The sequence below is a fragment of the Ambystoma mexicanum genome, chromosome 13 (assembly GCF_040938575.1).
Source record: "Ambystoma mexicanum isolate Mex_15411 chromosome 13, UKY_AmexF1_1, whole genome shotgun sequence".
Classification (NCBI taxonomy): domain Eukaryota; kingdom Metazoa; phylum Chordata; class Amphibia; order Caudata; family Ambystomatidae; genus Ambystoma; species Ambystoma mexicanum.
Window position 1 is genome coordinate 200,054,921 of NC_090938.1, and position 12,051 is coordinate 200,066,971.

Consider the following 12,051-nt stretch of genomic DNA (forward strand, 5'->3'; position numbering starts at 1 on the left):
GCTATTTGGTGCCTGCACGTCAGCCACCTGCAGGGGTCCAGTTGCTGTGCCCACCCCTGTTGGAACAGAAGACTCCCGACTGGTATACCATCGCTCCACAGCCCAGCCCCAGGACCCAGTTGCCCACCTACACCTGCCTCAGGGGTCACAATGTTGGGGCAAACACCATCAGAGACCACTTGCGACCCCCAGCCAGAGAGGCAGAGGGCTACCAGCTTCAGTGATAAGGATGTTGGTATCCTGGTGGAGCAAGTTCTGGGGCATTATGATGCCCTCTTCACACCATTGCGCGCCGACAAGGAAGGACAGGAGAGGATCTTGGAGGATGTAGTGTAGCCATCTACGCGAGGGGGTGGCACCCCGCAACATCAAACATGTCCGGAAGTGCTGGGAGGACTTCAGGTCCAGGACCCTCGGCAAGGCCCGGCGCCTCTTGAAGGCAGAGGATGCAGAGGGGTGCCGGGTCAGCCTTACCAACATCCAGACGAGGGTCCTGGAATGCATAAACCCAGCGCTCTGCATCCGGATCCTTCAAAGGCAGACCCTTCTGGAGTCGAGCAGTAAGTGGCCATGCATTGCTGTGTGAAACAGGGCATGTAGCAGTGTGCTGGTAGTCATCTACTTGCCTGTATGTGTGACATAGGCCATTTATGGATGGGTGTGTGCAGGGACATCATGGTGCTGCATGTGAGACCAGTCATGCATGAACCACATGGATGGTGCATGTGTTACAATGCAACATGGAGAGCAGCATGCGGAATGCACACATGAATGCATGCCTGTCTCTGTTCTTGGACATGGATGGGGTGTGAGAGATGGGTGCTGCTGTCATGGACAAGTATGGTGTACATGTCTGTGTGTCTGAGTAGCGTGTGTGTGTGACTTTGAAACGCCATGGATGCATGACACATGTCCGTGACGATGTGTTGATTCACTGATGCAGTCTAGTCATCCTTGTATCCACTGTGTCTGTGGTGTACGAGGCCAGATGCATGAGCCTCCGGTGATGTATGTGCATGGGATCAGTATGATCCATGATGTATGTGAGTTTGAAGACAACATTGTATGTCAATACAGGCCCTTGGACATGGATGCAAATGTTGATTGCATGTGCCATGCCTGTTTCTGCATGTGTGTTGCCTGCATTGACCCATGTGTTGTGGAGGGACATGATGGAAGTGACATTTGGCAGTGCCACTCATGTGCTATTGCTTCCTGTCTAGGGGACTATTGTACAGTACCCTGATGCTTGTGTTCTATGTCTCCCTCTACACAGCGTCGAGTGAAGAAGAGGGCGGAGACGGCGCTGTGGAGCAAAGCGGCAGGGATGCCTCCACCGGCCGGCGATGCAAGGCCCAGCCACCCTCCAAGGAATTACCATCATCTGGGAGCGAGGGGACTGGTGCCGCATCTGCCACTACGGCTGCAGCAGAAGGGGCGGGTGAGCCCCCAGAGGGGCTTGCGATGGTGGAAGACGGTGCAGAGCCATCCAGGTTGGTGGTGTACACAGAGGAGGAGGAGGCTGCTACTGATCCGCACATGGGGCCTGGTGGGGATGGTACCACTGGTGCAAGTGGTGCAGTCCAGGGCCAAGGGCAGAAGGAAGCACAGGTCACCGCGGAGGGGCCTGTGCATGTCACTGTCCCTGACCCTGTAAATGCACCACCATGCACCAGCAGGGATGCCACGTCCCAGGCCCGTCCGCAGGTAGGGGGAAGGCCCACATCATCAGGCACTCCACTACCTGCGGACGAGGAGACCCGTGACCGAATGGAGTCCGTCCTGATTGGTGTCGCGTTGCACACGTGTGACATTGGTGATGACATGCATGCTTCCTGGGGGGAGCACGCACGCCATCACGAAGAGCTGCGTGGCAACGTGGCCCAGTTGGGAGGGGCCCTGGTCAGAGGGTTCCTACATGTGGCGGCCCTCTCCTCCTCTGTGCAGACTATGTGCCAGTCGTTCTCCCTGCCGTCTTCCGGCCCAGATTCCACCAGGGCCCCCTGTGGACCTGGCCCGACCAACGCAGCCAGCTTGGAGGTGATCACATCCCTGCCACAGTCGGGAGTCGGAGTACCAGCAGGGGTGGACACCCCACCAACTGGAGACCAGCAAATGGAGGATGTGCCAGCATCATTGGGCAGGGCACGTGGACGGCAGCAGCAGGCTCAAGGTGGGAGCGATGATGGCTCAGGGCCATCGACATCAGAGGGGCAGGCATCGGCCAGAGGGCAGGAGGACCCTGGAATGGGAGTCTCTTCCGTGTGGCAGCATTTGGGCCAGCGGATAGATGCAGAGCGGCGGCGGGCGGAAGAGAAACAGCTCCCTATGGTCAGGGCAGAGTTCTCCATGCGCAGGGCGTTGAGGCGGGTTGAGTGCCTGGAGGCAACTCGCAGGGAGTTGGAATGGGCCATGACTGCATCCCTGCAAGACCTCGGGGACAGGGGAGAGGCCCGCTTCCGGGACATCGACATGGAGTTCGATGATGTCCTGGCCCGGGACATCACAGAGTGAGCCGTAGGACTTGCCCACCACCATTGTATATAGTTAATTAGTGTTAGGTTTCCTTTCGGTTTTTATTTCTTTTGGGGCGCTTGGACAATGCCCCACCTTTTAGTATATAGTTGTTCATTAGGTAGGGTTTTTTGTAGGTTTCCTTTCAATGGTTGGGCTCATGGACCCTGGATTTGTACTTATTTTGTCTTATTTTTTCACTTTGGATTTGTTTTGACGGACAGACACTTTGGACCCATGTGCTTTTGGATTGATTTGGATTTTGCTTTCACACATTTTTATTTTATATTTTGGACATGCAGCTTTTTCTTTATTATTTCCATTATTGTGTGTTTCATTTAATTCCCTTGCTTTTGTGTTTAATACATTTTTATTTCATACTTCAATGTGTAGTATTCTCTCTTTGGTTTCATGCATGTCACGATGTGTGTTTTCTCAATCACTTGCACCCATTGTGTGTGTGTGACGGAAATGTGTTGATGTGCATACTTGCCATTTGGGGTGTATCATGTGATGGGGATTTCAATGTGGAGTGGATGTAATACTTGGTTGTGTGTTTGGACTGGGGTGGCGTGGGGTATGATTTGGGTGGCCATAAGGCCCATGATTGTGGATCGTGATGACGTGTTGGGGGGGGACATAAGTTGGGGCCTGCTGGCAGGTGCCTGTCACTGCTGGGTGGGTGTGTTACGCTTACCTGGCTCCCATAGGGGCGATGGTCAGAACTGGATAGCTGTGGCCTCTACCAACGTGAATTGTAGTGCAGAGATGACTGACTGGACTGGCCTGCTCAATTTCGTCTGCTTGACCCGTAGGAGTATTCTCCTGAAAGCGGAGAAAAGGAATTAGCCACCCGTGGATTGAGCGAGCACACCCCCACCGTCTTCCCACTAATCACCTCTGATATTCCCTTTCACCAGTTTCACCTTATGGTTTTGAATGATGAGCTCTCCATCCTGCGTGGAGTGCAGGAGCGCGTAGATAACCAGTTACTTCACTGGTCCGAAGGAATTGGGTGAGTTCCAGATGAATATTGACTCCGAGGTAAGTGGCGAGGAGCCGTAAGTATTTGGTTCTTAAGAGTTCAAAATGTCTGTTATTCACTCTTGTCCTATTCCTTCCTTTGTCTTGCAGCTTGATTCGAGAGGAGGTTGTCTCGTAGGAGCTGATTGAGTTTAGGTAAGAGTCTGTGTTACCCAACACTGTCTGGTAAAAAATGCCAGTGCTTAACTTGTTGCTTTCTCTCTCCTTACAGGTGCAGCGTAAGACGATGTGGCGTGTAGAAGAATATCATCTCTGGCGGTAACTCGGTAAGTCTATAGTGATAATAGAAATTGTCTTTGTTGGTTTTCTCGGCTCACCTTATTGTCTTTCTTCATCCCCTTAGGTGCCAGGAGTTTGGCGATGAATGATAGAGCAGCACCGTGTCGAGGAGGTGCTGTGAAGACTGGTAAGTATAGCGCGGCGCTGCAGCTGGCGGTGCGATGCGCACAAAATAAAGTCTTTTCCTTGTTCGGATGCGCAAAGGATCCAGGATCAGATGAAGAATTAAGGTAATGTTCTTGCTCTAACCTTTTCTTCTTATTTCCTTTCTTTCTAGGAGCTCCAGATTCGAGGCAGGCGTGGCAGAAGACTGGATGCTGGACAGACAGGCACGGTGAGCGTTACGCTGCAGGATGCAGAATAACGCAAAGCGTGTGCTACTCATCGGGCGTGGTTTAAATAGCCTCCAAAGTAATCCCAGGTAAGAAGTTCCCCAAGACCACACGCGAGTAAAAGAAATATTCCCTGAAACAAAGTAGTTCCTTCCAGGCCTCACATTGGCTTGGATTCTTTGCAGCATGGTCTGCATGAGGTAAGTTTCCTCATATGAGCCTGGCACCTATGGCGCCAGGACTGATCCCATATATGAGACTGGCACCTACGGCACCAGGACTGAACCCATATATGAGCCTGGCGCCTATGGCGCCAGGACTGAACCCAGATAGCCCCTAGCCGGGGTGGCTGGGTTTTCAATAGGTGTCTGGATGCCTGCTCCCTGGACTGATGGACTTGGTCTGGATGTCCGGGGGTAAGCATCATGACAGGGTGTGGGAGCAGGGGGACATGAGTCGGGGCCTGCTGGCAGGTGTCTGTCACTGCTGGGTGGATAGGGTTGCAGGGGGACATGAGTCGGGGCATGCTGGCAGGTGCCTGTCACTGCTGGGTGGGTGAGGGTGCAGGGGGACATGAGTCGGAGCCTGCTGGAAGGTGCCTGTCACTGCTGGGTGGGTGGGGGTGCAGGGGGACATGTGTCGGTGCTCACTTGTGCATGGTGGGAGGCATGGCCAGGGTGGATGGGCTGCTTGCGGGGCATGGCCAGGGGCGCTGGATAGTCCCCTGTGTTGTGGGCTGCCTGCAGGTCCTGGGGAGGGGGGAGAGGGCACACCTGGGAAGACACACAATGGTAATTCGCATTGGGGCACCCCAGGAATACACGTACCCCGCCTGCCCAGCGAAATCGCGTGTGGAACTCCCCGCACACCCCTCAGTATACACGTACCCCGCTCGCCCAAGGCCTATCGCGTGTACAACCTCCCGTGCACCCCCAAGATACACGTACCCCGCTCGCACAAGGCCTGTCACGTGTAAAACTTCCCACGAACCCCCAAGATACACGTGCCCCGCTCGGCCAAGCCCTATCGCGTGTAGAACTCCCTGCACACCCCTCAGAATACACGTACCCCGCTCGGCCCAGGCCTATCGTGTATAAGACTTCCCGCACACCCCCAGAATACACGTACCCCACTCGCACAAGGCCTATCGCGTGTGCAACACACCGCGCACCCCCAAAATACACGTACCCCGCTCGCCCAAGGCCTATCACATGTAAAACTTCCTGTGCACCCCCAGTATACACGTACCCCGCTCGCCCAAGGCCTATCGCGTGTAAAACTTCCTGCGCACCCCCAGTATACACGTACCCCGATTGCACAAGGCCTATCGCGTGTAAAACTTCTAGCGCACACCCAAGATACACATACCCCGCTTGCACAAGGCCTATCGCGTCTGAAACTCCCCGCACAGCCCTCAGAATACACATACCCCGCTCGCACAAGGCCTATCGCGTGTAAAACTCCCCGCGTACCCCCAGTATACACGTACCCTGCTCGCACAAGGCCTATCGCGTGTAAAACTTCCCACACACGCCCAAGATACACATACCCCATTCGGCCAAGACGTATCGCGTTTGAAACTCCCCACGCACCCCTCAGAATACACGTACCCCGCTCGGCTAAGGCCTATCGTGTGTAAGACTTCCTGCGCGCCCCCAGAAAATACGGACCGCGCTTGCACAAGGCCTATTGCATGTGCAACACCCCGCACCTCCTGAAATACACGTACCCTGCTCGCCCAAGGCCTATCGCATGTAAAACTTCCCGCGCACCCCCAGTATACACGTACCCTGCTCGCCCAAGGCCTATCGTGTGTAAAACTTCCTGCGTACCCCAAAGATACACGTACCCCGCATGCAAAAGGCCTATCGCGTGTGAAACTCCTCGCACACCCCTCAGAATACACGTACCCCGCTCGCACAAGGCCTATCGTGTGTAAAACTTCCCGCGCACCCCAGTATACACGTACCCCGCTCGCACAAAGCCTATCGCGTGTAAATCTTCCTGCTCACCACCAAGATACACGTACCCCACTCGCACAAGGCCTATCGTGTGTGAAACTCCCCGCGCACCCCTCAGAATACACGTACCCCGCTCGCACAAGTCCTATCGCGTGTATAACTTCTCGCGCACCCCCGAAATACACATACCCCGCTCGCAAAAGGCCTATCGCGTTTAAAACTTCCCGCGCACCCCCAGTATACACGTACCCCGCTCGCACAAGGCCTATCGCGTGTGAAACTTCCTGCGCACCCCCAAGATACATGTACCCCGCTCGCAAAAGGCCTATCGCGTGTGAAACAGGCAGCCCACGCCACAGGGCGGGTGCTCTTTCTACGCTATTTTACTGGTGCGAGCGGGGTACGTGTATTCAGAGGGGTGCGCGCGGAGTTTTACATGCGTTTTCACTGCCGCAGGAGGGGTACGTGTATTCTGGGGTGTGCGCTGGAAGTTTTACACGTGTTTTCGTGGTTGGGGAGCTGTATGCTGGTCTGCTGGCCTTTGCGCCATGTACTGGATGTGTGCGCTGTTCATGGCACACGGGGTGGGGTTGGGGGCGTAACTGGCGCTGCTGCAGGGTCGCTGCACCACAGATGGTTATGGATGTTGAAATCCATAAATACGCTGTGCGCTGAAATGGGTTTTGGCGCACGCGGCTTGCGCAGACTGCCGCACGCGCACACTGTGCGCCACTTGTGCGCCGAATTCTATGAATTACCCCCTTAAACCAGTGGTCGAAGTGAGCAGGGGCAGGGGGGGATAGTAGCGATGCTGTGCTACTTTTTTAAATTAAGTATTACTGTTCCTATACTCTTCTTTTTTTTTTTTAAACCGTTCCGGAATGGTTTCTGTTATCAGTATCTGCCTCTTTTTTTGTTTTTTAAACCGTTCCGGAATGGTTTCTGTTATCAGTATCTGCCTCTTTAAGAGAGAGGCAGTCACTTGGAGAGGGGAGGAGCTGTGAGATGAAAAGTCAGTACGCATTAGGCTGAGTAGTGGGGGCCCCCCCGTCGCTCTTATTCCTATTACCCTATTCCCCCGAAAGAATAGTACAGACAGGTTTTTGTTTGTGGAAAAAATATCGGCCGTAGGCTTGTTTATTTTCTACAGAAAATAACACCAAATAATAATCATAACAAACACAGAAAAGCACCAACTCGCTTTTTGGGCACTTCGTGTCCAGGGGTTGTAGATGCCCAGCCTTCTCCTCGGCTCGTCTTAGTTACCCTGGGGCATCCGTTCCTGGACACGTGCCGCCGCCTTCGACTTTCTTCTACCGTGTACCGAAGAAAGTACTCGGCGTTCCTGTTCCTTGTTCTGTCTCCTTTCCTTGCCTTTTTTTTTTTTTCTTTTTTCTGCTGGGTGGGTTGGGTGGCAAAAACGTTTCCTTCTCCCCCTTTTCCAGGCCTTAGGAGCTTACCCGAGTGAGGTGAGCTCCTTGCCTGATTGTGCCCACCCTGCATTTCCTTGGGGTACTTATCCCCCCCTGGCCCTTTGTTGTCCCTCTGGGGGGGGCTGGACTTCCTCCTGCCCCACTGTTGCTTTCCTCACACCTTTCCCCCATCCGTGTGGGGTTTCCCTAGCAACGCTGGGGGTGGGGGCGCAGCTTGGCTGCCCCTCCGCTTGTATTTCGCGCCGTTCTGTTTCCCCCACCCTGCGCCTAACCCCCCAGGCCCTCCATCGTGCCGTACTTTGTACTGCACGGGGCCTGGGGCATAGGCTGAGTAGTGGGGGCCCCCCCGTCACTCTTATTCCTATTACCCTATTCCCCCGAAAGAAAAGTACAGACAGGTTTTTGTTTGTGGAAAAATTATCGGCCGTAGGCTTGTTTATTTTCTACAGAAAATAATACCAAATAATAATTCAAACAAACACAGAATAACACCAACTCGCTTTTTGGGCACTTCGTGTCCAGGGGTTGTAGATGCCCAGCCTTCTCCTCGGCTCGTTTTAGGTACCCTGGGGCATCCGTTCCTGGACACGTGCCGCCACACCTGAGTGGGTGCCGCCTCGGCCGCGCTCAGGTCCCCCCAAAAACGCGCTCCTAACTGCATCCTCGCGCTGCTAAGGCTCTGAGAATACTATCTGAAAATTGTCCCATCCCTTATCTCCGGAATGTTCTGTGATAAGCCATGCTTTATAAACTGGGGCCCTGTACTCCTACGATAACTTTCCACTGCCTTGTTTAGCCTTTTCCTTGTAGTTTCAATGGCCTGCAACCTGCGCGCCCCGTACCGGACTCTGCGTGTAAATATCTCCGAAATTTTGGTTTCCCACCAGCAATGGGCTATAGCCCTTGATGGCTCGCACATGTTGCGCATCAATCCGCCCCTATCTGTTTTGGCCAGGTCACTGCCCCCAAGGTGGATTACCTCAACCCCCCCAACTTTCTTTGCGCCTTTCGCTCCCAGGCCTCTTGCCCATGCTGGAGTGGCTTGCCCCTGTTCAGAAACGGGTGGGTCCCAAATTCTGCTGCATCCCACCCTGCTCTTGCAATCTTGCCCAACCCCTCATTGCATTCCTTATCCGTGTGCTATTTGTTGGGTCCGTCACCCCGGCCACCTTTGTGGTATATGCGACCGCAGACAAATGTGCTGCTGCCCATCTTTTCCTTTTACCCTGGGCCAATGCTTTTTTAACAGCAATCCCCCCTGTTGGCCATTGACATTTTACCTACGTCTTGTCCTGTTTCCGCTATCACCTATTTACCTGCTTTTTGTACTGCTTACCCGTTTTGTACGTTCCTGTCCTGATTCTCTTTGACTCGCCCTGGTTCCTTTGGTTTTCCCTATTTCTCGGACCTCTTTGTTGCTATTTCCGCTTCTCCTCCCGTGGCACCCATGCCTTTTCGGGTGTGGGCGTTAATTTCTTGCCATGCACCTGGCCATATTTACCTTTTCCAGCCAAACCTATGGCTAACCCTTTCCTTATTTCCTGTGCTCATTTGTGGAACCCATGCCTTTCCCGGTATGGGCGTTATTTTCCTGCCAACCCGTGGCCATATTTTCCTTTTCCAGTCGGCCTTGTGGCTAACCTTTTCATTATTTCCGATGTTTCTCCGGGGAACCCATTCCTTTCCCAGTATGGGCGTTATTTTCCTGCCATACATGTGGCCATCTTTTTCCTTTTCCAGTCAGCCATATGGCTAACCTCTTAATTATTTCCGGAGCTTTATTCGTGGAACCCATGCCTTTTCCCGGTGTGGGTGTTATTTTCCTGCCATCTACGCGGCCATATTCTCCTTTTCCCGATGTTTTATTTGTGTAAGCTTAATGGACACTTTGGCATTTCCCCTTTCCTGCCCTTCCTCTTGTGCTCCATGCTCCCAGCTATGCTTTTCCCGCTATCTCCCCTGCCACCCCTTTTGCACCGTTGGTGGTCTGTTACTTTGCTACTCTGCCGTCCTCTTTGTGTCCCCTATTGACTGCCCCACAAGTTCTGTTCCCCTGACCTCAAAAGATTCCTTGTCGTTATTATCGTATCCTGATGTTTGTACCTGTCTTTGCTTCTATCCTTATTTTCCCATTATGCCCAAATGCTTTGTAGACCTTTAAGACTCTCTGTTGGTATGTTACAAGTGACGCCCCGTCTTCTGTGTATTTCTGCAATATAACAATGTACCATCTTTGGAAAGCCGCCCTCCCATTATAAAAGGGGGTCCTTGCTACTGGTGCCCTTTTAATAATCCCTTCTCATCCTCCTTCATGTCCTCTACTGATACGTTTTGCTTCACTTTCTCATCCATATACCATGATTGCGCCTTCATGGACCGGCCTTGGGCGTCCTTAACGACTGAGGGCCTGCCATATTTCGCCATTACTGCTTCTGCCCCTTGTATTGCTACAGTGGTGACCCCTCCCGGTGTCACCGGTAAGCTGGTGGTCGTTCCCTGGTGAGTAGACCCTGGCGTACTTCCTTGTGCCACCCTCTGTCGTATGGGAACCCCGTTGCCCACTGGACCAGGCCCCCCTTTTCTGTTCGTTATTGCTCACTACTCCCTTCCTATTCACTCATGCCCTTAAATGGCCCCCCTCTCTACCTTTGCTACTTTTTCGTCTCTGAAGACGTTACCCCTTGCTTTTCCCTGTGCCTCTTGTGCTTCTTAACCTTCCCTCCACGGGTTCTGGGCGACTTACCCTGAGCCGTGCTGCATGCTTTTAACCTTTTTACCAATTTTCCCCCAACTCTGTTATCTCTTTTTACCGTACCTTTCCTTTGCCTCCTCAACGGCGCCTCCGGCTGCTCCTGTGCCCCTCTCGGGTCTTCTCTCGGCCTCCTTTGGCCTTGTGGTATTCCTCCCTGCTGCTGCTGGACTCCTTTAGCAGCAAAGGCGACCTTGCCCTTGCCTTTTCATCCTTATTCATTACATCCAGCCCCCATTGTGCTCCATGCTCCAAGGTTCTGGGCGACTTACCCTGAGCCGTGCTGCATGCCTTTCACCTTTTTAGCATTTTTCACCCAACTCTGTTATCCCTTTTCACTGTATTTTTCCTTTGCCTCCTCTACGGCGCCTCCGGCTGCTCCTGTGCCCCTCTTAGGTCTTCTCTCGACCTCCTTTGGCCTTGTGGTATTCCTCTTTGCTGCAGCTGGCCTCCTCTAGCAGCAAAGGCGACCTTGCCCTTGCCTTTTCATCCTTATTCATTACATCAAGCACCCCTTGTGCTCCATGCTCCCAGGTTCTGGGCGACTTACCCTGAGCCGTGCTGCATGCCTTTAACCTTTTCACCATTTTTTCCCCAACTCTGTTATCCCTTTTAACAATACCTTTCCTTTGACTCCTCAACGGCGCCTCCGGCTGCTCCTGTGCCCCTCTTGAGTCTAGCATGTTCTTCTCTGGCTTCTGCGACTCTTCCGCCACTTCTCTTGCCCTCTTCTGTCCTTGGGGTACCGTGGCTTCCTCGTTGCTGTCCGTGGAATCCTCTAGCAGCAGGGGCGACATTGCCCTAGCCCTTTCTTCCTTTTGCATCACATCCAGCACCTATTTGGCCCCATGGTCTCTTTCTGCCTTTTTGGCCCATGCGCTGAATTCTTGCGCTCTTCTTGTTCTTTCTTCCGTCATTCCCGACTTTTGCCTCTTCTGGCTTTCCTGTAGACTTGCCTTCGCTCGCCTTGTTCCTCCTGTCTTGTTTCGCCGGGCCCCTGTCTGGCTTCCCGTGTTGCCTGTTCCGACCGTTGTTCTAAATTCGGCACGTACTGCCCCTTTAATGCTTACTGCTGACTGCATTTACTGATTGTGCCACGGGTGCTTTTAAAATATGGAACGCTTCACGAATTTGCGTGTCATCCTTGCGCAGGGGCTATGCTAATCTTCTCGGCGTGCCTTTCCTTTCCTCCGGTGCTTAATTGTCTCCTGGGCGAACGCTGCCCTAACGAGCTTGATCTCCTAAACGCGGGCTTCCCCGGCAACCCCATACTGATTGTCAGATCCACCGTGCCTGATGCGGCCCGTGATATCACCCTCGACACAGAAAGGAGAGAAGTCCCCATGCACACACAGGGAAAACAGGGGCAGCCTCATCAACTCGGTCCCTAATATTTACCTCCATTCGTTAACTTTCCTTATTTTACTACATGCGCATGGCTACCAATAACACCCTTGACTCCCACTTCAGGCCAGAGGGCGCTACCACTCCCATCCTCACTCCTAAGTACTCCAGGAGCCCCTTTCCCACGACAGTTTTAAACAAGTGCTAGTCACTGGTGCGCCCATGGTGCCGTGGTCGCAAAAGGGGGCCTGCCATCTAAGCAACATTTCCATCCAAATACCTGCATAGCGGCCATAAACCGCCGTGGCCGCAAGAGGGGCATGCCATCACAGCAACTGTGTCATAAAATGTATGCATATCGTCGCGCCACCTGCGACGCCCTTCTTAAAACCCCC

General features: G+C 53.3%; 1 pseudogene; it reads right to left on the reverse strand.

The window, feature by feature from the left end:
• Positions 1 to 11,419: 11,419 nt before the first annotated feature.
• On the reverse strand, positions 11,420 to 11,485 carry LOC138522164 (U6 spliceosomal RNA; annotated as a pseudogene).
• Positions 11,486 to 12,051: the final 566 nt, after the last annotated feature.